Here is a 22,531-nt window from a genome sequence, read left to right as displayed (position 1 = left end):
AAAAAATAAAAGAAGAAGAGTTAAAAGAAAAACAATAAAAGAAAAATAATTGAATGAAGATAAATTAAAAAAAATTAAAAGAACAAAAAGAAAAGAAAAATAATTAAAAGAAGAATTAAGAATGAAAAATAAAAAGAAGAGACAAAAGATGAAGAATAAAAGAAAAACAAGAATTCGAAATGAGGAATTAAAAGATGAAGAATAAATCAAAGAAAAGAAGAACTAGAAACAAAAATAAAAAGAAGGAAAAATAATAAAAAAGTGTTCCTAAAAGAAGTAAATGAAGAAATACTAAAAAATTAGAAGCAGTCCATGAAGAAAAATTAAAGTCAGAAGAAGAATTAAAGGTAGAAAAACAATGATAAGAGGAAGAACGAAATGAATTACACTGAAAAAAATAAAAGAAAAAGAATTAAAAGAAGAAGAAGAAGGATTAAAAAAGAAGATTTAAAAAACGTAGATATAAAACAATCAAACAATAAAAAAATAAAGTCATTAAAAACAATTGAAATAATGAAAGGAATTAAAAAGATAAATAATTCAAAGAAAAAGAATTTAAAGAGGAAGAATGAAAAGAAGAAGAATGAAAAGAAGAAAAACTCAAAGATGAAGAAGAAGAAGAAGAATTGAAATAGGAATAATGTAACCCTTTACGTACGGGGAGTTGATTGACTTTCCGTGTGTTACAGCGGGGAAAAGTCACACCTGTCAAAAAGGATCAAACATTTTTTTCCTTATAAAATCATATTTGTTTGTGTTGTTCTGAGTACAACGCTGTAGTTTTCAACATGTTATCACCTCTCACACCAAAGTTATTGCATACCAAAAAATTCTCCCCAAACCCATGGCAGAACCCGCCGCTAAGAAATACCCCCCAACCTCCGATGACACAGGAAAAGATGACGTATTGTGAGGGGAACACATTATGTCTCAAGGCTCAAGGAAGCGAGCGAGAAAGTTGCCAGATACCTCCACTTGTCCCTGGACCAATAGTGAGAGGGGGGGGGGGACAGATTCAAACGTTTAGCGCGGAAAAAAACATGATTCCCGGAACGATCCCAGACTCTACGCACGCCATCCTGCAATCGTCCAGAAACGATCACCGTACGTTAAGGGTAAAAAAAGAAAAAAATAGAAGCACAAGAAGAATTAAAAGAGAAAAACTACAAAAAGAACAATCAAAGAAGAAAAACTAGATAATATAAAATTAAAGATGAAAATTAGAAGAAGAATTAAAGAAGCAAAAATAGAAAAAGAAGATTTAAAGAAGAAAATTTAGAAGAAAAAGAATTAGAGAAAAATATAGATCAAGAATTAATGAAGAAAAATTACAAGCAGAAGAATTAAAGAAGGAAAATAAAATTTATAATAGTAATTAAAGAAGAAGAAGAATGAAAGTAGAAAGGTGATTAGATGGCAAGGAAAATGTTGTGGTGAGAAGACACAGGTGGTTGTGGTGTCCACAGGAAGACACAGGTGGTTGTGGTGTCCACAGGAAGGCACAGGTGGTTGTGGTGTCCACAGGAAGACACAGGTGTTTGTGGTGTCCACAGGAAGACACAGGTGGTTGTGGTGTCCACAGGAAGACACAGGTGGTTGTGGTGTTCACAGGAAGTCACAGGTGGTTGTGGTGTCCACAGGAAGACACAGGTGGTTGTGGTGTTCACAGGAAGACACAGGTGGTTGTGGTGTCCACAGGAAGGCACAGGTGGTTGTGGTGTCCACAGGAAGACAAAGGTGGTTGTGTTGTCCACAGGAAGACACAGGTGGTTTGGTGTCCACAGGAAGACACAGGTGGTTGTGGTGTCCACAGGAAGACACAGGTGGTTGTGGTGTTCACAGGAAGACACAGGTGGTTGTGGTGTCCACAGGAAGAAACAGATGGTTGTGGTGTCCACAGGAAGACACAGGTGGTTGTGGTGTTCACAGGAAGTCACAGGTGGTTGTGGTGTCCACAGGAAGACACAGGTGGTTGTAGTGTCCACAGGAAGACACAGGTGGTTGTGGTGTCCACAGGAAGACACAGGTGGTTGTGGTGTCCACAAGAAGACACAGGTGGTTGTGGTGTCCACAGGAAGACACAGGTGGTTGTGGTGTCCACAGGAAGACACAGGTGGTTGTGGTGTCCACAGGAAGACACAGGTGGTTGTGGTGTCCACAGGAAGACACAGGTGGTTGTGGTGTCCACAGGAAGAAGAAAATTAAAAGAAGAAAAAATTAGAAGAAGAAAACTTTTATGAAGAAGAAGAAGAAGAAGAAGAAGAAGAAGAAGAAGAAGAAGAAGAAGAAGAATGAAATGAAAAAGAAATATCAAAAGAAGAAGAGTAATCAAAATAAGATGAATTAAACGAATAAGAAGATTTAAAAGAAGAATACAAAGATTAATAAGAAAATTTAAAAGATATAAATAAATAAAATAATTAAAAGATGAAAAATAATTAGAAAAAAGAAGAATTTAAAGATGTTTTTAGAAATAAAATTATTAATAGGGAGGAAAAATTAAAAGAAGAATAATAAAAAAAAGAAAAGTAAAAACAAATAAATGAAGAATAATTAAATGAAGATGAATTAGAATAATAGATAAAATAAAAAAAAAATAAAGGAAAAGAATGAAAAGAAGAAGAAATAAAGAACATGAAATAAAAAAAGAAATAAAAGATGAAAAACAAGAGAAGAACAAGAATACGAAACGAGGAATTAAGAAGACTGGCAAGGCTTGGATTTGGTGCCAGCAGCTGACGATATCGTACCGGAAAGCATTAAGTCTGCGACACAATACTGTGTTTTCTATGTACTGCATGGACTTGTCTGTTGTTTGCTATACTCAAATGAAATTATGTATCAGTATTCATCCGTTGATAATAGTATGAAATGATAAATTGCTTGTCTTGATACAATTTTATGCTGTTTTAAGAACATCATCTGAAATTATGAATGGAGGCTCAAACAATGTTATATGCAGTCAGTTATCATGAAAATAATTTACTTAAATTTCAGATGCATTTGTGTGCAACTATACACCGTGTCAGCTTGTAAAACTTGCCCCAAAAAGTACTTATTTTCCAGCAAGAATTACAAAATCTAGCGCTGTCTGGCATCAAAACGCTGAGTGCGAACTGGCTAATTGGAGCCGCTGTTTGGGATTGAATTGCCTTCAAAACACAAGATTAAAGTTAAGTTAAAGTTCGTCAATTCATCACCGCCAGTTCGGCCTACAGGTGTTCGCGTTACGGCTTCGGTATTTCACTTGTGTCTTCGATTGTTTCTATTTTAGTTTTCGTATTTTGTGTCAGGCACTTAAAATGTAAATATGTGTGTGTGTGTGTGTGTGTGTGTGTGTGTGTGTGTGTGTGTGTGTGTGTGTGTGTGATATAAATGTACCGAATGACAATGCCCAGCTTCTCTTAACCAGTCTTCAAGGGAGGGACCTTCAGTCTTATGGGTGGCGGTCATCTCTACTACTACTACTACTACTACTACTACTACTACTACTACTACTACTACTACTACTACTACTACTACTATTACTACTACTACTACAACAACTACTACTGCTGCATTGCTACTATTACTACTACAACAACTACTACTACATTGCTACTATTGCTACTATTAACAACAACAACAAACAACTACTACTACTACTGCTGCTACTACTACATTACTGCTATTACTACTACAACTACTACTACTGCTACTGCTACATATATTACTACTATTACAACTACTACTACTACTACTGCTACTACTATTGCTACTACTACAACAACAACTACTACATTACTACTATTACTACTACAACTACTACTACTACTACTACTACAACTACTATTACATTACTACTACTACAACTACAACAACAACTACTACTACTACTACTACTACTACTACTACTACTACCACAATAATATAACAAGGAGTTGCGTCCAGTACCCTTTCACGTCCCATAAATCCACATCCAGCCCGCGAAGGATCATGACTAGCGGACACAGGGAGATAAAAGCAAACACCTAAATGAACAATGAATGAAAACCAACACCACCACCACCACCACCATTTATCCACACCTTACACCACCACCAAAAGAAAGGAAAACAAAGCCACACACACACACACACTGTTACGGCCCGCCCGTAACATGCATTACTACCATCACCTCCTCCGCTTGTTACCTCGTTCGCCACCTCTCCGCCTCTCCTTCCACGTCACCGTCTCGTGAACCTTCCACGTCACCGTTTCATGAAGCCCGCTACTGTCCCGAAGTTGGATTCACGCGGCCCTTTCGACTCAACCGAAAGTGTTGAGCCAGCTCTTGGTTTTCTGGATTGGCAGTTGAGATCCAAGCCTCAACCAGTGAACACAACGCCTCTTGGTTCTGCCGTGGGATCAACCATCACCCAGCATTTCACCACTGCGACACCGCATAAGTATCACTTCCCTCGTCCGTGTTTTCCACATTGCCTCTATATAGGATTAGGATTATTGTTAGGTATTAAGTTGGGTTCTTTATTGTTGTATTTATTACTGTGTTATATGTATATGTGTATGTCATTTTCCTGTGTTTCATGTTATATATCTGTGTTTCATGTTTCTTGTTATATATGTGTCAATTTCATTATGGGTTATTAAAGTAGCTTTTAAAGTGACCCCTTTACATTTCCTCACCAGTTGAACCTGCAGTGTTTTTTTTATTGTTATTGTTCACCGGCTCTCCGATGCCAATCTTACCAGTTTAACCGGTGAACGTAACAATTGGCGACCGTGACAGGACCATTATAACCCATGTTCAGTGTTCCATTTTTCCAGTGACTTTTTTCTGTGATTGCTTGTGTTTCTGTGGTGTTGTGACTCTGATGTGTTTTTTCTGTGACTTACTCTGCGTGTGGTTTAAATTTACCTTTGTGCGATCAAGTGGCTCCTTTTGGGTTAAACGTGCTTCGTGACTTTCATTGGTATCGCATAGCAGTGGTAGAGCAGGAAACCAGGTAGAAAGGCGTGTTCACCGATAGCACTTATCTCTAGTTTTTGCACATAGGCAGGTGTGTAATAAGTGTTATCCAAGTGTTGGGATCATCATATGTTCATGAGAACCCTCAATGCCCTCACTTCGCGGATAATTTTTCTCGCTAGTTAGAATCGGCCATTTTAACTAGTCTCTCAGACTAATCCGCCTCCTTATCAATAACAAGTCTCAGTACAATTCGCTCCTCACTCTCAAGTCTCGTAACTAGAGTAATCCGGATCCCTCTTAATGCCGTAACTCTCTAGTTTACCCCTCATTAGTGATTGTACTCATAAGTGTTTACTTAAGTATAATCTAGGTAATTTCCAAGGTTGCCTTTATTATCACTCTGCCAAGTTCCTCACTTAAGTAATTCGCTTATCATTTTTTTTGTTGTGGTTTAACATCGATTTAATATGGCTTCCGCTCCGTTTAACGTTGAAGATTTCTGTGCCGACCCTTCTCTGGAACAACTTAAATATGCTAATATCAAGAAGGACCAATGGAAGACCATCGCTAAACATTTTGATGTTCCCATCACGTCTCAGATGACTAAAGAGGTCATTAAGAATGTAGTTGTTGAACATCTAGTTCAAGAAGGTCAGTTGCTAGGAAATGCCATAGAAGAGTTAACTCCCATGTCAGCCTCTACGAGGACTATAATACACAGTCCCCAGGAAGAACAGGATAAGAGTAGGTTAAGTCAATGGGAAATTGAGAAGCTTAAACTAGAATACCGGATGCATGAAAGACAAATGCAACTACAGGAAAAACAAATGCAACTACAGGCAGAAAAAGAAGATAAAGATAAAGAGAGAGAATTTCAGTTACAACTTAGAAGGCAGGAGAAAGAGTTAGAACTTCAGGAGTTAACCCTACGAAATGACGCTAAGTTTAGAGGGAAGAAATAGATATAAAGAAACAGTTAGCAAGCTTTAATCCTGCTACAGCTGCTCCGCTAGTTCCCCCTTTTGATGAATCTGATGTTGACGGGTCATTTCGCGCTTTTGAGAGCATTGCTCATAGGAATAAATGGCCCCAGGATCAGTGGGTGTCTCTCCTTGTCCCTAAGCTAGTAGGAAAAGCTTATAGGGTATACAACGGCCTTAGTGATGAGGTAGAATATGAAGAGATCAAAGGTAACATTCTAGACGCCTACTCTATCACTTCTGATGGATACAGACAGCAGTTTCGAAAGTATGTGAAACCAGAGTCTCACACCTATGTTGAATTCGCTAGTGAGAAACTAAGACAATTTAAGAAATGGTTAGCCGCTCTTAACATTACCACCTTTTCGGAGTTGCTCAATCTAATGGTCCTGGAAGAATGGAAGAACAAGTTACCATTTAATATTCTGAGGCATGTGGAAGAACGGGAGAGAGTGAGCTTATGTCTGCCGCTAAAGTGGCTGATGCGTTTGCTTTGTTGATGGGATCCCTGGGTAGTAGAGGTCGTGGTTCACTGTCTAATGTTAGGTCCTCCTTTGGGGAAGGTTTTGGGAGCGCGGGTGGTAAGCCAACCGGATTCTCGCCAAATGCATATAATTCCCCCTGGTGTACATACTGTAAGAAGCCAGGACACACGATCCAGAAATGTAGACACCCAAATTGCAAGGGTTCTCAACGTCAATTTTCTTTTGTGTCCCCTAGACCTAACACATTTGAGAACAAGAAACCAGTGGCCCTAGCTAACCCTGTCAACTCTCCTCTAGAACTTTATGACTCATACATGTATCAAGGTAAAGTGTCCTTGACTGATGGTAAAGACAAGGCAATAAATATCAAGGTTCTGCGTGATACAGGTGCTGCCCAATCCATCTTAAGGGAAGATGTCATCCCTAACATCAAACAGGCTTTCACTGGGAGAAGGTGATCCTTACAGGTCTCGAATCACAGCTCTCCTATCCCTTGGCTAATATTAGCTTACATTGCCCGTTCATTTCAGGAGAGGTTGAGGTAGCCATTAAACCTGGTGAACTGCCAGTACCGGGGTACATCTTGTACTGGGTAATGATCTTGCGGGTAACTTGGCTGTTCCAAACTTAATTGTTCTTGATTCTCCCTTAACAGAAAGTCCCACTAAGACCCTGGACGAAACATCCCCTCACTTCTTCCCAGTGTGTGCAGTCACCAGGTCTCAGTCCAAGTCCCCTGCCTTTCATCACCTCCTCCACCAATGATTGCCTCTACTGACAACTTGTATAATGACATCATTTCAAAGGAGAATTTGATTAATGCTCAGGAACAGGATCTCACTTTGGCTAAGATCAGACATGTGGCCAGTGAAACAAAGGATATGTCTAAATTGCCTTGTTTTTATTATCAGGAAAGAGTCCTGATGCGTGCCTACAGACCACCTGAACTGAAACTAGACACCTGGTCAGAAACACATCAAGTTGTCATCCCCTTGTCTGTAAGACCAGCCATTATAGAACTAGCTCATGATGGATTGTCAGGTCATCTAGGCATCCAAAAAACCTACAAGAAGGCTCTTCAGCATTTTTTTTGGCCAGGAATGAAAAAGGATGTGTCACACTATGTAAAAACATGTCACATATGTCAAGTTGTGGGTAAGCCTAACGAACGCCTTGTGCCAGCTCCTCTGACGCCTATTCCAGTTCAGACGGAGCCCTTCGAAAAGATCATACTAGACTGCGTAGGGCCCTTACCCAAAACCAAACGAGGGAATCAGTATTTGTTAACCCTCATGGATCCCACTACCAGGTACCCTGAAGCATTCCCTCTTAAGAACATCACATCAAAGACCATTGTAAAACATCTGATACATTTTTTCACCTCGGTAGGAATTCCAAAACAAATTCAGTCTGACAAGGGTAGCAATTTCACTAGCCATTTTTTCCAACAGATAGTGAATGAGCTAAACATCGACCATGTTACCTCCTCGGCTTACCACCCCAATCCCAAGGCTGTCTGGAGCGGTTTCACCAAACATTAAAATCCATGATGAAGAAGTATTGCTTGGAGCATCAAGGAGACTGGGATGAAAGTATTTCTTTCCTTCTCTTCGCTTTAAGAGAATCTCCTCAAGATTCTTTAGGTTACTCCCTTTGAATTACTCTATGGTAGACAGATCAGGGGCCTCTCAAAATATTAAAGGATCAATGGTTTACTCAAAATACTCCTTCAAGCCCCAGTGTGTCTGACTACATCAGTAACCTTAAGAATAAAATCAGTGAAGTCAGATCTTTTGCTAAATCAAACTTCCTCAAATCTCAAACTAAAATGCAACAGAATTCTCTTCCCAAATCTGTCATGAGAAGTTTCAAACCAGGAGACAAGGTTTTACTTTTCTCCCACTCCAGGCAATGCTCTTCACAGTAAGTTCATGGGACCTTATGTTGTGGCTCAAAAACTAAGTCCATTAAATTTTGTGGTCCACACTCCTGACCGTCGTAAGGATTCCCAACTTGTTCGTATTAATCTAATGAAACCTTACCACTCCAGAGAACCAGAGGACGACTTGTCTCGCGCTGTACCTGTATGTCTGATAGGAAAGGAGTCTGGTCCTGTGCCCCCCGAGGAAGAGTCCGACATCGACTTCCTCTTCTTGTCACCTAAAGGACGCCCCTCAAACAGCCAAATCATGTCCAACCTGGATGAGGTGTTTCTTTCCTTAACACCTTCACAACAGTCTGATCTTAAAAGTTATTGCCAGACTCCTACCCATTGCCCTTGATAGAGGACCTTATAGATAGTATAGGAGTAGCCAAATTTGTAACCACTATAGACTTGCTTAAAGGTTACTACCAGATTCCCCTCTCGGACGAGGCCCAAATAATATCCGCCTTCATCACTCCCTTCGGACTATACCAATACCAAGTGATGCCCTTTGCGTGTCTAATGCTCCCGCCACCTTCCAGAGGCCTATAAATTACATAACTCAGGACTTGGAGGCAACATCTACTTCACCGACCTGTTCCTGGGCGGCACCTTCCTCACCTACGGCACGGAGGTCATCAACTTCCTGACATACACACACACACACACACACACACACACACACACACACACACACACACACACACACACACACACACACACACACACACAAAGAAAGGGCCAATAAACAAAGAAAACGGATCACCTCCCTCATATTTTGAAAGGGTGATTCAGATCAAACCAAAGACTTGAAAATAAACCTTATCGAGTCAGAGAATAAGGCTTAATTTACACGTGTTGTTATCTTGTATCGGAGCGTATGAGGGAGAGGAGGAAAGGAAGGCTGAGAGAGGGAGCAATGATGCAGACAACACAACATTCCTCCAATATCTCACTCCTGGAGCAAACGGTGAGGCAGTTCTCCTCTCTTATCTTCTCCATCCCCTCCTCTCCTCTTCTTGTTTCCGTTCATTTCTCTCTCCTTCACTCCACCTTCATAACAATCTCTCTCTCTCTCTCTCTCTCTCTCTCTCTCTCTCTCTCTCTCTCTCTCTCATCCTGTTTCTATTATCTTTCCTTCATTTTCCCAGTGTGTGAGCGCCCCGTCACCAGCACAAGTGGAGTTGTAGTAGTGGCAGTGTTACAGAGAGTGCTTGAGTGTTGTCACTTCACACTATTCAAAAGACTCTGCTGGTTGAGGTGATATTTTCTTGTATGTAAGATGGGAAAATTGGCCAAATGTAACATAAATTAAAAGAAGGCCCATTTGGTTGCCAGTCACATTGCACGTCCGAGAAAGTTAGTTAGCCACGAAAAAATAAATAGATAAATAGAAAAATAAAGATTAAGTAAAAAAATAAATAAATGAAAAATGAATAAATAAGTAAATAAATAAAAGAATGAAGGGATAAATGTGCGGAAAGGTCCTCTTAACTGAAGTCACGTCATAGGAAAGTGGAAATACAGAGGCATGCAGGAGAAAGTTCCACAGTTCACATGGGACCTTCAGTGGTGGTTTTTACTGTTCAGGTGGTAGTTTAACCCTTTCAGTACCACGACACGTTTCCAGATTCCTTTTGGTTACTATTTGGTGATTTTATACACCTTCACAAACTTATGTGGGGGGCATTAATATAGTGAAGACTGTGGCCATTAATCTTGTGACCTCCATACACCCTTCCTAATGTCAATAAAATGGTCTAATTATAACCAAAACAAAGAAAAAATGCGTCCCACTAGTGAAGGAGTTAAAATAGTGAAGACTGTGGCCATTTTGTGACCTCCATACACCCTTCCTAATATCTATAAAATGGTTTTATCACACATAAAAACTGTCGGTAAAAATGCGTCCCAGTACAGAAGGATGTTAGATAAAATAAATAGTAAGAAGATAAGAATAGTAATGGATGTCTGTTTTTTTTTTTTTTATGGCGGTGGTGAGTAGTGACAGATTGACAACATTTCTCTATTACTAACAGGAGGAAGTCTGGAAAACCCAGCTCATCATTGGTGTGGCCTTGGAAACTGTCAGGGTGAGAGACCAAAGCGTTTCAGAACCCTAGTCTTTCTGGGAATATATGGACAGACAGACAGACAGACAGACAGACAGACAGAGAGAGAGAGAGAGAGAGAGAGAGAGAGAGAGAGAGAGAGAGAGAGAGAGAGAGAGAGAGAGAGAGAGAGAGAGAGAGAGAGAGAGAGAGAGAGAGAGAGAGAGAGAGAGAGAGAGAGATCTAATTGGGAAAAATAGGAAAATGGAATTGGAAGCAAAGGTGAAAGAAGGTGGAGGAGAAGAAAGAGGAGGAGAAGAAAGAGGAGGTAAAGGTGGAAGAAAAGGAGGAGGAAGAGGAAGAAGAAGAAAAGGAAAACAACGCTCCATCACACGACAGACACCTCTTCTCCGTTTCACCTTCCACCAATCCTCCTCCTCTTCCTCCATATTCCTCCAATTATGCCTCCCCTTCTCCTCCTCCTCCTCCTCCTCCTCCTCTTCCTCCTCCTCCTGTTTCTTTTCTTTTCTTTATTCTGCATTTTTACTTTCCTGAAATTCTTCTTTTCTTTTTTTCTTTTCCATTATTCTTCTTCTATTTTTTTATTGCTTTTCTGATATTATTTCTCATTCCCTCTTTCTTTTTCCTCCTCCATGTCATTTTTTTCTTCCTCCTCCTGCTCCTCTTCCCTCCATTTTCTTGCATTTCTTTCTTTTCTTTTCATCCCATCTCCTCTTCCTTGTTCTCCTTCCTCTTCTTACTCTTCCTCCTCCTCCTCGTCTTCTTGCCTTGTCCTTCCCTTGGCTTCATTTTATTGTATTTTTGTCTTTCTCACAATCCATTTATCCGCGGTGGCATAGTGGATAAGGTGGTGAGCGTGGGATCGAGCAGACGTCCACGCGTAGGTTCGAATCCCACCACGTACAGCCTTAAAAGACTTTGCCATTTGTCGAGTGGTTTAAAGTTACCTACATATCACCATGATACCCAGGTTCTAGGTGGTTACACTCAAGATGAGCTTGGGCGGTGATATGGACCCTAATATGGGTACCACTATAAATAAAATTGTCTGCACCACTAATGGGCGGAAGCTGAACAGCGCTTCCCATACACTCTTCAAGTGTGCCTCCAGGCGCTATAGGCCTTACCGTAAAAAAAAAAATCCTCCTCCTCTTCCTCCTCTTTCTCCTCTTCTTCCTCCTCCTCCTCCTCTTCCTCCCCGTCCTGTATTTCTTGATATTGTATTTGTTGCTTCAAAGATTCTCTAAGTAGTTTCCCTTCCTCAATCCCCCCTCTCTGTCTTTCTCTCTCTATCTCACTCTGTGTGTGTGTGTGTGTGTGTGTGTGTGTGTGTTTTGGTCATTCACTCTTAAAACGTTCCCGTATTTATGTTTCATGTTTCATTTTTCTTTGAGTCTCTGGTTCAATTTTTCTTCATGGTCGTTTTAATATTATTATTATTATTATTATTATTATTATTATTATTATTATTATTATTATTATTATTATTATTTATTATTATTATTATTATTATTATTATTATTATTATTATTATTATTATTATTATTATTATTATTATTATTATTATTATTATTATTATTATTATTATTATTATTATTATTATTATTATTATTATTATTATTATTATTATTATTATTATTATTATTATTATCATTATTGTTGTTTTCTTTCCTTGGCTCAGTTCTTTTTCCTTTTTATCCTTGCCATTGCCTTTGTGACGTCATTTTTTCCTCGTTTTCTATTGAGCAGGTGTTACCTTTCACCTGCTTAGCTGAAATGGACACAATGCAAAGGAGAGAGGGAAAAGAGGAAGGAGAAACAAAAGAAAAGGGAAATAAATATGAAAGGAAAGGTAATGCACGAGTCTCGCCAGTATTCAGAGACGTCTTCGCCTCTCATTACGGCAATTTTGCAAGGCCACACAGACAACTAGCCGGGTTTCCAAGACAGTTTATCCTTTTCATCACGAACAATTAGCAACTTTGGTTTCAATAAAGTATTGGAGTACACGAGCAGTACACTGAGGTTGTCCCACTGAGTGATTTCACAGTGTTCGAAGCAGCAGCAAGGAAGTCAAGGGGAAGGGAACAATTCACTAATCTGGAGCGTAAGAAAAACAAAGAAGGCTTGACTAGCGATAGCCTTGCACTGGGGGAGTCATCCGGCAGCCACCACCGCATCAGGTTGACTCGTGCCAATGTTCAGTTCAGGGAAGGCTCGAACATTTCCAGAACAACATGCGGAAAATGACGATAATTTCACAACATCGCGCACAATTTACGTCAAGGAAGTAATTACCATGACGGCATTACCTCGTGATGAGGTTAATGAAAACAAAACAGTCCTTTGTCACATTAGAAATGACTTCACTAGTTGAAAACAGCCGCACATTATTTCACTTACCAAGTCAATACAAGTGTGGGTCTGTTCCAGAGAGTGTCTTCCTGGAACACTGATGACATGCTCCTCAATTATGAGACAGACGACACTTCAGGGAACTGTAATGTTTCACACCCGAGGCAGCTGAGCCACTCACACACACACACACACACACACACACACACACACACACACACACACACACACACACATACAAACGCCGCCACGTCAGCCAGTGATAGGTGGGACATGAATGGCAGTGGTTAGGTTTGGCCTTCCTTATCTTGCAAAACTTTCAGCTTTCCAAAGAGAGAGATAAACAAATACAAGTGATGTGGCGCGAAGAGAAAAGTGATTAATGCTGTAGCAGAGAAATAAATGAACTAGAAACGAAAAGATAAATAAATGAATAAGCAAATGTACAAATAAATACGTCAGGAAGTAAGTAATAAATGGCTCAAAAATCAAACACTCCTTCAACAAACTTTCATTATGAACAAAACATGGAAGCAAACACGACAATGATTGGCGAAAATGTGCAAATGCGCGGGATGACTTTGCACCAAATGTTTGTGTGGATTCAACTCTTCCATCAATATGAGACAAACACTGCATATTTACACACACACACACACACACACACACACACACACACACACACACACACACACACACACACATACACACAAATAATGTTTTATATCCATATGTATAAATAGTAAAGTTATTTTGCCTGAGTGAATGCCTGTGTATGTGCTTGCACGCATGTCAGTAGGAAAGTAGGGGAAACACACACACACACACACACACACACACACACACACACACACACACACACACACACACACACACACACACACACACACACACACACACACACACACACAATTGCTCGTCCCCACGCTTTATGAGCAAACATTACGCAGAAACAAATTAAACATCTATGATTAAACTATTTTGTGTGTGTGTGTGTGTGTGTGTGAGAGAGAGAGAGAGAGAGAGAGAGAGAGAGAGAGAGAGAGAGAGAGAGAGAGAGAGAGAGAGAGAGAGAGAGAGAGAGAGAGAGAGAGAGAGAGAGAGAGAGAGAGAGAGAGAGAGAGAGAGAGAGAGAGAAAAGGGGAATATGAGAAGGACAAGGAGAAAGTGATAAGAAGGAAGAGGAAGAAGAGTAAGAAGAAGAAAAACAAAAACAGGAACAAAAAATAACAAGGTTAAGAAGAGTGAAACCAGAAGAAAACGAAGAGGAAGGAGATGAGAAACGATGAATGAAGAGGAAGGAAATGAGAGAGGAGGAGAAGGAGGAGGAGGAAGAGATACAGCGTAGGGAAGAGGGAGCAGAAACCTTCATGACCCTTGCCTTGATGATGGTGGTGGTGGTGATGGTGGTGGTCGTGGTGAAGGACAAGTAATACATGTAGGAAGGAAGTGTCTCTAGGAAGCAGCAGTGAAGAGGCGAGGCGCGGGACTGGCGTGAGGTGAGGAGCGCCCTAAGACACTGACTGACTCCTGGTGTGTCTTGTTGGTGGAGGTGAAGACAAGAGGGAGGGGAGATGACAAATGAGAGGGTGGAAAGGGAAGAGTGACTGAGAGGTAGACAAGGAAGGTGACAAGGAACAACGGTGAATGGATAGTGTGGATGAGGAAGACACGGTGGATGGAAAGGAAAGGAAGGAATAAATGACGGTGTGAAGGATGGAGAGGGAAAGCAACCATTGTAAATAATACGTGGCGGTGATTGTATTGAAGAAACCATCGAAGAGAAAAGGGACGAGAAACGAATTTAAAACACACACAATTATGGACCAACTGGATAATGAGAAACTGATCCTTAGAGAAGAATATGACATTCAAAGCACAAGATCGCATAGTAAAATGCTGAGAAAAGAAAGATGTCTGAGAGATGTTAAAAAATATAGTTTCCCGCAAAGATGTATTGAGGCGTGGAACAGTTTGAATGAAGAAGTAGTGTCTGCAACGAGTGTGCATACTTTTAAAGTAAGATTGGATAAGTGTAGATATGGAGACGGGGCCACACCAGCATAAAGCCCAGGCCCTGTAAAACTATACAAATAGGTAAATAAAAATAGGTAAATACACACACACACACACACACACAAGCGCGTAAAAGTCATTCCGCTCTTCCGTTAATCCTGCAACCAACACAAAAATTGGCAGTGAAAAGAGAATGAAGGAAGGTTGAAGGAAAGAAGGAAGGAAGGAGAGAAGAAAGGAAGGAACAAGAAGTGATGTGAAAAAACGCTGAAGAAAATAATGTAATTCACCACCACCACCACGGTCGCCTGCTGGTCACCCAGCCAGTCTTCCCCATTACGGAGCGAGCTCAGAGCTCATAGACCGATCTTCGGGTAGGACTGAGACCACAACACATTACACCGGGAAAGCGAGGCCACAACCCCTCGAGTTACATCCCGTACCTATTTACTGCTAGGTGAACAGGGGCTACACATTGTGTGTGTGTGTGTGTGTGTGTGTGTGTGTGTGTGTGTGTGTGTGTGTGTGTGTGTGTGTGTGTGTGTGTGTGTGTGTACTTTCCCTCCATTAAATTAAGGAAGAGTCACAGTTCTGGCTCGTCAATCAGCGCACGGGTACACCTGAGCTGCTGTTCCTAACACCTGCCCATCACACTCACCACTACTCTTCAACAACTCTTTTTCCCTCGCTCCCTTTCCTCTTTCTTCTTCCCCCTCCAAACACACCCTCCCCTGTCTGCTTCCCTGCTTCACCGCCAGGTCTCCATGCTTCCTTTTGATTTTCCTCTTCTGCCTCACTCGTCCCTCTCTACCTCCTCTCTTGTCCCTCTCTTCACCTTTACTTTCCTGGTCCCAGAGTCCGCGTGGCTGTTCCTGTGTCACTTAATGTCTTTACATAAATGTTACTAACTGTCCTCATCTTTCCTATGAGAACTAAAGCGACGCCATCTGACCTTCACTACTAAACATATTCCCACCTCGCCTCGGGCCAGCACAGTGGCAGCGCGCTGGCCTCGCACTCCGAACTTGGCAGATCGAGTCTCGCCCGGGCCCGTGAGCTTCAACTGTTCACTGGGAGGCTACTGGTGTGGTTGAGCACCGCAGTGGGGGTTGGGTTCACCTGGCCGACGTTCTAGGGAACATCAGTGATGGGCACTGGAGCTGAAACCCAGCGAACTTCAACTTTAACTTTTAACGTCCATGCAGACGCTGATGGTTGACTGGTACTCTCATTTAAATGTTATTATTATTACATCAATTCGTTTTCTGCAAAAGCAGTGTTCTCTTCTAATTGTTTCCCTGTAACTGTGTTCCCTGTTAACTGCCTGAAGAGGACGGTGGAGGGCCCTGCTCCCTCATGTCTCCCTTGCGTGGTGCACCAGCAACAGCAGCAGACTCCCTCGTTACACAATAGAAGTGTCCCCGGCCTGTGCTTTTCCTTTGTAATCTTCTCGCCGCCTCCCTCACTCGGTGCTGCAGTGTTCCCCAGCCCGTCTTCCTTTCACACTTGTAAAAATGTTTCTATTCTGCACCTTTTCTTGTACAGTTTTTTTCCCCTTCCATGCTTCCCATTTCCCTTCCCCTTCCCTCCAGCTTCCCTTCTACTCCCCAGCTACCGCCTCCCGCCATCACAACAGGAAAAGTGAATGAGATAGTAAAATAAAAGTGAGAAAAAAGGAAATTAAATAAGGATGGAAAAAGAGAAGTAAGTGAAAAGAAAAATAGAAAGTTAGAGAATGAAAAAGAATGTGATGATGCTTGCTTTGGGGTCCGAGGGGTCTCCAAGCGCACGGGTTCGAATCCTGTCCACGGTCCGAGTGTAGGTTGGGCTTGCTCACCAGGGGCAACGGTTTCCTAGCGGGTGGGCTTTGAGAAAGCAGGTACCCCAAAAAGTATCCCCTTTAGCCCATAAATTCTCGTGAAAAGCCCACATAGTGTAAATAAAAAAAGAAAAAAAAAAAAGAGAGAGAGAGAGAGAGAGAGAGAGAGAGAGAGAGAGAGAGAGAGAGGTAGGGGGGTCATCAGCGTACTGATGAAGACAGTGAGAATTGGATGAGGGAGGGAGTATGGGAGAAAAGGGAGAGTGCTACATGTGGTGTTGCCATGTCAGCCTGACACGTGGCCTGTCACCTTTGCCTCCCGCATACGTAGAGGAGGCGGGCGCACTATCGCCTCACCTGAACGTCCCGCGTCACGCAAGCCACCAGTGGAAACAACCCAGTGTGCTGAACACGTGTTTCTTACACTGGGTTTGTTATCAACTCTCATCATAACATCTTGGTTTCTTCGCCTGGCTTGGCTGATCTTGCTTTTTCTCCATTCTGTGTTTCATCATGTGTTGTGGATAAAACAACACAATACTTGAAAATGTGCACTACTCGATTTATTTTTTCATTTACTGAACAGTTTTTACCGTGCCTTCAAAGCAAACAAACACGAAGCAATGAACATTCAGATCCCTTTGAATGATGCACAAGTAATGAGAATATATTGCTGACTTAATGTGGAAAACGCAATGTTCATTTGATATGGAAATTTGATCACTGATGAAAGTTCTCCGTGTGTGTGAAATGATTGAGGGTGTGAAGGGAAAGTGTCGCTGACAGAGATTATGTGCAGCAAGTGTCTGTGTGTCTGTACAAGTTCATCACTTCATTGGTGTCGTGTCCATTAAGTGTTGCAATTGACGTTCCTGTACTTGCTGGTCTGCCGCCATTACTGTCAGTGCTATTTGTGACGGGAGTCATTCCAGCATGTGCTTGTTATTATAATTACTATCATTATAACTGACCGTGACCATCACTTCGTCGACGGCAGCGCTTACATGACACTAAAGCGTCAAATGGCCGTAAACCTGATTATGCATAGTGATCCTTCATAATCCAGTGATAATGATCACTGTGGTTCTCGTCTATATTCTCAGTTCAGGAAGAAGTAGTTTCAGTTCACATTATTGAATAACTCTCTCCTGAAGAGCATTGCCAGCCTGTCGAGAAGTTTAAACACTTAATCATCAACTTGTAGTGATAATTTTTCATGCAGAGTGAGTGGAAGGAAAAAGTATTAATTATCAAGTTGGCTATCAAACGAACTAATATTTTGCCAAGAGCGAGACACCACAACCAAGGGAATTCACAACCATCATGCTGTTCTCTCATCACAACAAAATGCGGCATGACAACTTTCCCCTCCTTCCCAGTGTCCTCAGTAGGTGCCACCTCTCCCCTCAAAGTCCCGACACTGTGGCCTCCTTTATTCACAGTGGCGCGGTGCGAGACACAGAGATATTGATATCTGCCTGGGAAGGTAACTTGTGTCCCTCTGCACACAAGTGGAACAAGGGCGTGGCCTGACGCTCACTGAGGGCATTGATGCACCTCTGCTTAGTGCTTAGAGTTGTGAATACTTATTGTGAGTGTTATTGTTGCTGTTGATGTTGTTGATGTTGTTGCTATAGAAATGAGCATTATTTTTATTATCGCTGTTATTTTTCAAGTCTAATTTTGTTTCATATTACAGTCTTTTTTATTGTTGTTTAGTTGCTGTTTATCACTTATTGCACAAACACCAATAACGATGCCACCAAGTTAAAAGGGATAAAATACAACATAATGTAATAAACAATGATAGCAAGTATCACACAACTCTCTCATTATATATAAAGAAAAAACAACAAAAGTACTTATGAATTTTTACCTTCCATTAACTACTGTCGGGAATGATGAAGATAATACTACTTCTAAGTCAAAAGCTAATCATTAAAGATGAACTGGTATTTCCCTCACTAGTGGTTCAGGCATCGCAAATGTATTACTGAGAGAGAGAGAGAGAGAGAGAGAGAGAGAGAGAGAGAGAGAGAGAGAGAGAGAGAGAGAGAGAGAGAGAGAGAGAGAGAGAGAGAGAGAGAGAGATAAACAGAACAAACATGAGCTACACACACACACACACACACACACACACACACACACACACACACACACACACACACACACAACTAGGTAAGTAAGTGCATGGACAGACACCTACACACAGATAGACACACTTACCATTACGTCATGAAGCTTCCCTCTCTTGGTCCCTCGTATGACGTTTATATCATAACACAGTTTTCATTCCTCTCACCCTTCCTTTGATCCGCACCATGGGAGATTAATAGCACGTGGAAGATGAGAAAATGTTAAGGCTGATATAATGCTCCTAATAAGGAGAGAGAGAGAGAGAGAGAGAGAGAGAGAGAGAGAGAGAGAGAGAGAGAGAGAGAGAGAGAGAGTTGTGCAATGAATGTAGGAATCCTGGCACACTCTCTCTCTCTCTCTCTCTCTCTCTCTCTCTCTCTCTCTCTCTCTCTCTCTCTCTCTCTCTCCACCATGGCCGCCACGCACGCTGCTCCTGAATCAGGCGACACAAAAGGTGCCATTCCTGGATGCAATAAATGTGACTTTTACACCAACCGTCCCCGCGCGACACACGTGTTGCTGCCTTGGCCCGGGCTAGTGTTGTTGTTGTTGTTATTGTTGTTGTTGTTGTTGTTGTTGTTACTGCTGCTGCTGTTGTTGTTATTGCTTTGGGAGGAGGAGGAGGAAAAATAGAAGGGGGAAGAAGAGGTGGTAGTGGCGGCGGTGGTGTGGTGTGGTGATAATTCACCGGTCTGCAGTTTATTGACGTTGTTTCTGAAATGTTGTTGTTGTTATTCCATTTGCCGTAAAAAAACAAGAAAAATTTAATAGCTTCCATAGTTTTATCAGCAGAGTATTCTTTTATCTACCTATCTATTCCTCTATCTACTTAATTATTGACGTCCTTGATGAAGCACCGTGACAACATGGTCAATGCATCAACACTAATGAAACAAAGAATTACATATTCGTTTCGGGAATTTGAACTGCTTCACTATTTCTGTTCTCCAAGTTTTTTTTTTTTTTTCTCAATGAGAAGAAATCTGAGCAGAAAAATTTGATGTTTCAAGTTGTTTGCAGATTTTTTTGCATTGAATCCTGTATGTCAGTCAAGAGTGCAACGCATCCAGCGCTTCATACTAAGGTGTCCTATGAACCTTTTCGACATTTTTCACCAAAACTCTTCGCCGCCACAAAGCGCGGCGTGCACCGTGACCGGTGCGTGAACTGCTGTGAGGGAAGGGCGCGCCGGACAGTTCAGCAACACTTTCCTCACGGGGAGAGGGAAGGCTTCCTGGAACACGAGACGAGACCAACACGAAGAACACACATAGCAAGAGAGACACGAAGACTCACACATGCCAATGTGACCCACGCACCTCCACCTCCATTTACAAAGGAACAACTAAGTGAAATAAGAGTAAATCAAATAAATAGATAGAAGAATAAATGAATAAAAAAGATAAATGGAGCAAGTAAGTAAATAGCAGCTATGATAACGTAAGAATAAAAAAAATATCACTCTTATCACAAGCTCAAACCCACCAGCTCATCAGTGAGACCGGCAAAAGAGTCCACGCATTTACACTGCCGTGACCAGGATTCGAACCTGGGTTATTGCGGCCACAACGCAATGTACTAACCACTATACGATCACGGCCACCTCCCCGCGGGGTCACCACAGGCAGGGTGGCGAGAGAGCGCTGCCTAACCTGAACAACCTGATCCAACGTTTCTGATCCTAACCTTGATAGATAGAGAGCGCTGCCTCCCCTAGCCTGAACAAACTGATTTATTAAACGTGTCCGATCCTAACTTTGATAGATAGATAGATAGAGAAATAGATAGAGAGCGCTGCCTCCCCCAACCTGAACAACCTGATACAACGTTTCTGATAGATAGATAGATAGATAGATAGAGCAACCTGATCTATAAAAGTTTCCGATCCTAACCTTGATAGATAGATAGATAATTTATTGATCACAGTGCAAAGGAATATCAATCTTAATCCCTTCATTACTGGGGATGATTTTTATCTTGAAATTTGTGTACAATAAATCATCTCATTGACTTTAGGAGTGGTTTATGGAGGCCAGAAGATTAATAGCCACAGTTTTCACCATTTCAATCCTCCACATGAGTTTCTGAAGTTATATAAAACCACGAAATAGTAAGCACAATAAATAAGGAAATGCGTGGTGGTATTGAAAGGGTTTACAGTATCCAAGAAAACTACCTCACCTGTCACACCGGGAAGCTAAGACCATAAGGAAACAAGGGAAGCTGCAGGAAGCCATCAGGCCTACACGTGGCACTCCTTATTCGGATGGAGTCACAACCTTCAAGCCGCGGCAGGAACAGCGCACCAGAAAGGCAACCTGACCAATGAAATATACAGCAGATCTGTAATTATTGAAAGGAACGCCTCAGTGATACCAAGTACTTTCTTTCATCTCCTGTCAGTGACTCTCCCTCTCCTCCCGCCTCCTCCCTCCCTCCTGCACAGCCCGCCAAGGACAGGAGCTGCGCCCTGTCCTTGGCCCGTAACTTTGTGTGTGTGTGTGTGTGTGTGTGTGTGTGTGTGTGTGTGTGTGTGTGTGTGTGCAGCTTACAGTGTTTCCTTTAATATTTCATTGTTTCATTGATTTTATTTACTCTTTTAATGTAGAAACACTAGGGAGCTCTCAAAGCCAAGAATTTCATTTTGTAATATATCTTGTATTACAATTTGACTAATAAAACCTAAACTTACTTACTTACTTTTTTTACGTATCTTGTTCTCATTTTCCATTTGCATTTGTCCATCATAAACTAAAAATTCCACTTATATATGCATGAGAATATCAAGTATGTGCATTTATTATGTTGTCTTAGCATTTAGACAAGTATTGTTTAAATTTAATGAAAGATGTTGTGATAACAACCGTATATATACCACAATCTAATTCACGATTCTCAAGTATTGAATTACTTGAAGAATTAGATAATTTCTTATTGGATTATAATGATGATGACTATTATCACATTGTGTGTGGTGACTTTAATGTCCATACTGGTGCGTCAAGTGACATTGTGCATACAAGTCCATTTGGTCTGGAAGATGATGATAGTAACACAAAGAAAATAATAGATATATGCGAGTATGCAGCAACTTGGTATCCCTACAGAAAGGTATTCTAGAGATACTTCTAGAATTAATGGTTATGGTAAGAAGTTATTGGAAATTTGTAAAAATAATTTAGTGTGTATGTTTAACGGACGAGTAGGGAAGATACCATGGTTGGTAAGGAGACTACTACTTTTAATACGGTAGTGGATTATGTAATAGGCTCACCGATCCTTTTGACTAAAGTGAATGCTTTTCGTGTGATGGAGTTTGACCCACTCTTTTTCAGATGTGCATTGTGGTATATCTTTTGGTATTGAAAAGAACAGGAAATGTATGGAAAGGTGTGTGCATGAGGAAGGGGATAAGATTAGATCTTCGGAGATAGAGCATTCTCAGCCAGCAATAAAGCCAGGAAAATGGAATAATTTGAAAGTTAATGAGTACATTCAAAGTATCAACCTTGAATTTGTGACCCAGGTAATTGAGAATGCTGATTTTAAATCTGTGCCCGAGATAAATGAGGACCTGAAGAAAATATTAATTGATCCCGCTTTGAAAGTATTCCCAAAGAAAAGGAAAACGTTTATCAAGAAAAGTAAAAACTGCAGCACCCCTGCAGTGTTATTTAAGCAGAAAAGAATAAAAGAATATCATAGGGCAAAACATAGAAATAACATAGAGAGGTCCTTGAGTAGCCGTAATGATATGATAATTAAGAGCAAAAAATACAAACAGGAATTGAAA

General features: G+C 41.1%; 1 non-coding gene across 1 annotated transcript; it reads right to left on the bottom strand.

The window, feature by feature from the left end:
• Positions 1-20,266: 20,266 nt before the first annotated feature.
• Trnah-gug lies at positions 20,267-20,338 on the bottom strand. The gene has a single exon. It is a non-coding gene; the product is annotated as a tRNA-His (tRNA).
• Between the last annotated feature and the right edge of the window lie 2,193 nt (positions 20,339-22,531).

Source organism: Portunus trituberculatus, chromosome 14 (genome assembly GCF_017591435.1).
Source record: "Portunus trituberculatus isolate SZX2019 chromosome 14, ASM1759143v1, whole genome shotgun sequence".
NCBI lineage: Eukaryota > Metazoa > Arthropoda > Malacostraca > Decapoda > Portunidae > Portunus > Portunus trituberculatus.
Note: the sequence above shows the minus strand (reverse complement) of the source record. Positions and strands in the feature narration are given on the sequence as shown.